Source organism: Poromitra crassiceps, assembly GCF_964638095.1.
Source record: "Poromitra crassiceps genome assembly, chromosome: 27".
Lineage (NCBI taxonomy): Eukaryota > Metazoa > Chordata > Actinopteri > Beryciformes > Melamphaidae > Poromitra > Poromitra crassiceps.
This window is the reverse complement of record NC_139650.1, coordinates 2,046,254-2,052,250: the sequence shown is the minus strand read 5'-3', so window position 1 is coordinate 2,052,250 and position 5,997 is coordinate 2,046,254.

Here is a 5,997-nt window from a genome sequence, read left to right as displayed (position 1 = left end):
ATTGATGCTTACCACAAGTAAGGTAGCACAAGGTTTCCGTTTAGAAAACATGAGTAACTAGCGTTAGCTCAAAACAAACACTTCGTTTGGTATGTCAATGCTTCTTATTTTTTCTCTAACTCGTAGCGACTGCCTACTGTTTGCATTTCTGTGGGGGAACGAAAACACTGCACCACAGGCCACCGGAAGACGGGGGCGGGTCTTCTTCTGTCTTCCTGCCTCAGTACGCGTGCCAGGTTCTCTCCCTCTGACGAGCCTGGGGACGCGTAGTAGTTTCCAGACGTTTGGTGAGCGGCGCCAACAGCGCCACCTAACCACCAAACAGTAGTGAAACGGATTAGACTGAGAGCTGAGTCTAGGGGACGCGAGGTTAGTTGGGAACTAATTGGACAGTTAGCCTACACAGCACTTTTCCTGTATGGGTGTGTCGCAGGTCCTGTCCTGGGTCACTTCGCCATCATGGGTGGGGGGGAATCGTCTCCCGCCTTGGTGTTTCCGGTGGTCTTTCCGCTTTGTGTGCCGCAGTAATTTTTCGTCCCCCCATAGAAATGCAGAATCGAGTCGAAGCTAACCTCGCCAGTAGGTCGTTCAAGCTGCCGCGTTGTTCTGGGTACCTTACCCTTTCATAGTTTACAGCTGTAATTGACCAACAGAAGACCGTATGGATTGTATAATCACGAACTGGAGTCGAGGCTCCGTTTAGCACGGAGAGGAAGAACAAGCTATGGACTCAGGTGAATGGTTTAGTTAGCTGCGAAGCTATTCGAGCTAACGTTGCGGGAGCTCTGAGAACAGCGTTTGTCATGAAATCGTCCAGGAGGAAAAGTTCCTGTGTCACTGTATGGAAATGTCTAATGTCCAAAACCTGACAGCGTTGGTGAACTGGTGACTAACTGAGGCCGTTGAAGAGATATTTGGGCTGTTTGAAAGAATAATAGCAGAGTAGCCTACGAGGAGGAAGCTTTTTTTGCCTGAGTCCAGACCCTCAGATCTTCCCACTCCACTGAGTTGACTGCTTCTGAAGAAAGAAATGGAGCGTGACGAGTTAACAATTCAGGCTGTCAGGCTTGAATCTCCGTATTCAAAAAAGAACGAGCAACAACGAAAGCTGCGAGACACTGTTTTAAATCCTGTAGTGCGGTTACATAGAGTAGCCATACCTCCAGACTTCCAGCAGCTGTTGGTCATTAAAGACGTTTCTCATGAGCTACAGGAGTGGAGCCCCAGTCTGGACCAGGAATGCCCGGAGCACCCAGATATCAAAGAAGAGCAGGAGGAACTCTGGATCAGTCAGGAGGGAGAGCAGCTTCAGGAGGACCCAGAGCCAGCACACATTAAAGAGGAACAGGAGGACCTCTTGGCCAGTCGGGAGGGAGAAGAGCTTCAAAGGCTGGAGGAGGCTGATATCACCACGTTCCCATTCACTGCTGTCCCTGTGAAGAGTGAAGATGAGGAAGAGAAACCTCAGTCCTCACAGCTTCATCAAAGCCGAACTGAGGAGAACAGCAGCTCAGCTGAACATATGAAAACAGAGGGTGATGGAGAGGACTGTGGAATATCAGAGCCAGCCAGCAACTTATATCCAGCTAGTAATTCACAACCAACGAGTGATGACAAGACTAAAGACTCTTCTGAGACTGAAGACAGTGATGATGAATGGATGGAAACTAGTGAACCTCAGTCAGGTTTATACTCACAGGAAAACAGCTTCAGCTGCTCAGTTTGTGGTAAAATATTTGGTAATGAAGCACACTTGAAGACACACATGATAGTCCACACAGGTGAGAAACCATTTAATTGCTCTGTCTGTGGTAAAGGTGTTAGTCATAAAAGACACTTGAAAAGACACATGATGGTCCACATGGGAGATAAACAATTTAATTGCTCAGTCTGTGATAAAGGTTTTACTCGTAAAGAAAGCGTGAAGACACACATGATAGAAGTCCACACAGGTGAGAAAAAATTGAATTGCTCAGTCTGTGGTAAAGGTTTTAGTCGTAGTGGATGCTTGAAGAGACACATGATAGTCCACACAGGTGAGAAACCATTTAATTGCTCTGTCTGTGGTAAAGGTTTTGGTCATAAAGGATACTTGAAGTCACACATGATATTCCACACAGGTGAGAAAAAATTTAATTGCTCAGTCTGTGGTAAAGGTTTTACTCGTAAAGAGAGCGTGAAGACACACATGATAGAAGTCCACACAGGAGAGAAACAATTCATTTGCTCAGTCTGTGGTAAAGGTTTTGGTCATAAAGGAACCTTGAAGACACACATGACAATCCACACAGGAGATAAACCATTTAATTGCTCAGTTTGTGGTAAAGGTTTTGGTCAAAAAGGATCCTTGAAGACACACATGATAATCCACACAGGAGATAAACAATTTATATGCTCAGTCTGTGGTAAAGGCTTTGCTCGTGAGCAAGGCGCGAAGAAACACATGAAAATCCACAGGAGAGTAAACATTTAATTCATGGTTCCCATGGCCATGGAAAACCTGCAAAACCTGCTTTGTTGTGCTGTCCTGTGTTTATGGATCACCAATTAAAAAAAATGTTCTCTCTTCATAATACGACTTATAATCTTACACTTGATTTGTGACAGGCCATATCGAAACATCTGACCACTATCCTACTATTTCTGTAGTTTTGATTACATTTTGTTGAGTATCATCATCACAGATATGTATTTTATTAAATTTATTTATCCAATGCAGGAAATGTTGAGTGTCCATGCCCTCATACAGACGTGTGTGTTTTCTTGTGACCAGAAGGTGTCAGCAACGTTCTGCTGAGCTGAATCAGTACCATCACAGCTGCAAGGGAAAGACGATTTTTAGGACGGCCAGCCTAGAGGAGCCTCAGGGGCTGACTGACTGACTCACTCACTCACTCACTCACTCACTGACCGAGTCACTGACTGACTGACTCCCCATTGCTGAAACCTGCATGCGTGGATGTTGAGCACTAGACAGCAACCAAGCAAGCAAACCTTGAAATGTATTGAAAATAGACAAATACACATGGGTCATTGAAAGTGCTCGAATTTATAGACTGCAAAAATAGAAATGTAAGTTATTTTTACTTGTCTAACATGAGAAGTGTCAACACATTCAAGCCTCTCTCTTTTTAATTGTCTGTGAGCTTCTGTAAAGCCTGCTACTTATTATAAAAAAAAATCTCAAATTGTAACAAAATTAACCTTGATCTGTGTCTCAAATTATGCTGTGTTGGGTCCTTGAATTTGATGTTTGAGCAGGTGTGGGAACGCTGAATGTAAGAAATTAAATGGAACTAAGCAAAACTTTCCTGAGGTTCAAACCGTAGCCTCTCACACAATCATAAAGTCCCTGTGGAAATTAAGCTATTGAGATCTTAGCAGTTGTCTGGTAAGACCCTGGTGTGTAGTTAAGTGTGTGTATCCGCACTGTATGCATTTGTGCTGAGTGTATTGTGCTGCTCTCTAGCCACCACATCAGCTGGGGTCACACCAAATAAAGTGTGATGAATTGATTGCCAAACGACATGCTCGCCTGTGTGCGTGTGTGTGTGTGTGTGTGTGTGTGTGTGTGTGTGTGTGCGCGCGTGTGTGCGTTTCTGCGTTTCTTTCTCTTGGATCATTAATCAGTGTGGCTTTGACGGCTCCTGCAAGGACACGGCAACAAGGACACTCTCTGCTGACTCTATCTCTGGGTTTTGAAACAATTCTGGCTTTATTATTATCTACAGCCATATGATTTCTAGCCTGGTAAACCAGCCGGTCACATGACTGCTTTACCAGGCCATAGGCCTGCGGCCTCGTGGGATAACTGCTGAGCAGCGGGATATATTTGCCACAACACACGCAGCTCGACATGCCATATTATATTATATAAAGTTATAAGCGAAGATCGATTCACAAGGATCTGACAGCTGTCTCCGCCATTTGTTTTTTCTACATTGTCATTTGAGGTAACCAAAGCCTTTTAGTAAGAGAGTTGCCATGGCAACTCATAACCCATGGCCATGGGTTATGAGAGTGGGTTACGGGATTTATACAATGGCTGTGAACCAATCAGATTGCTTGATTTGAGAGAGCCGTTTTATAAATATATATATATATATACACACACACACACATAACAACAGATTTCATATGGCCCTATGATTACCCTGTATGATCTGAAACCCGCAGGCCGCAGTGGGGTCCAGCCTGAAACTGGAACACTAAAATTCCTGTCCATTTGATGTCTTCATGAGCAGACTTGGAGAGCTAAAGCACAATGTCACCTTCCCCTGGCCTTCATCATCTCATCTGTTACAGCCTGTAATCTCTCCTTTGGGTGGATAAGGTGGCGTAGTTCCCATTTCAGGGAGAAAGCCAGAGAGAGAGAGATGACTGGTCTCATCAGAACAGACGTTTGGCTCATTTGACAATGAAGGAGTGGGTAGATCAGGGATGTGCCATGGAGGTAGATCAGCGATGTGACATGGAGGGCCAGTGCAGGCTTTCATTCCAGCCAAACACTATGATGTGCCATGAATCTATATACTGTAGGCCAGGGATACTCAACTTGCTTTGCCCGGGGGCCACTTTCGTGAAATGATAGGCCAGGGGCCAGTTAATAAACAATCAATATACATTTTTCTGTAGCGGATTGTAGGTTTTTGGGGTGTCAGCCGGAGTTTAATCTGACAATGTTGTGCACACCGGATAGTTAGTTAGGTTAAGTACATACATAAGTGCCTGGGTAGCGAGCAGACGGCGGTATTTGACAATTTAGCAGCTAAATCATAGATTATTGAAAGATATTCCATATTCCAGACTGAAATGCTATAACAGAAGTGGAGTATTGGCCATAATGACATGAACATTTGGACACTTAGGCCATGTTCACATTACAGGCAAATCCGATTTGCTGATAAAGTCATTAATCATCATTATCTTGATTGGTTTCCCAAATCTGATTTGGGAGTGTGTCCGCACTGCCACAAATCTGATTCTCAAGTCGGATCTGTGTGTCCAGACCTAAACAGCCTATCTGCATGGGTTGCTATGGTAACGACGTGGGCGTCCGTAAATACATACGTTGGTGACGTGGTTTTCCTGCACAGAAGCATTTGATGACGAGTTGCGAGTGACGTTCAAATCAGATTTGGTGGATCTGCGCGTCCGCACTCAAGTCACATCAGTTGAAAGCAGATTGGAAACTACCTCCATATGTGGTTTGGGACAAGTGACACAAATCAGGCTTGGAGCGTCCAGACTCATAAAACCAATCTGGATAAAGTCATTAATAGGTCACTAAAGTACACAAATCAGATTTGGCCTCCTAGTCTGAACATGGCCTTATTCAGCAGGTATCTTGCATGTTGCGTTCAGGTGCACTGTTAAAAAAAAAAAACATGGGTTATTGGTTGCCATGGCAACTCTCTTACTAAAAGCCTTTGGTTACCTCAAAAAAAACAAATGGCGGAGACAGCTGTCAGATCCTTGTGAATCGATCTTCGCTTATAACTTTACTAATACTTAGCAGAAAATTATGTTTTGTACAAGAATAGATGCGGGCTAATGTCTTCTTTGCAAAAAAAAAGGCTGTTAACCCCGCATTTAACCCCGTAACGTTAGTTGGTGTCGGGCTTTGCAGAAAGCACTCAGCTTCTCAGCAAGCGCTGAGAATGCAGCGCTGCGCTCGAGCTGCCTGCCTGTCGGGCTTTCCAGAAAGCTCTCAGCTTCTCAGCAAGCGCCAGGATTGGCCAATGTCAACTTCAGTCTCCAGAACGATCCAATCAAATCACCCGCACGTCTATCTTCTTGCTAGAGGTCCCGCCTTACAGTAGTGTTTCAACTGACTCTATCAGAATACCATGCCAGTCGGACTTATAGTATTATTATTATATTTATATTATCATACTTGGAAACCGTTTTATAAAAGCAATATAGCATTCGAGCAGCGTGTGTTGTGGCATATATCCCGCTGATCAGTTGTTATCCCACTCGGCCTGCGGCCTCGTG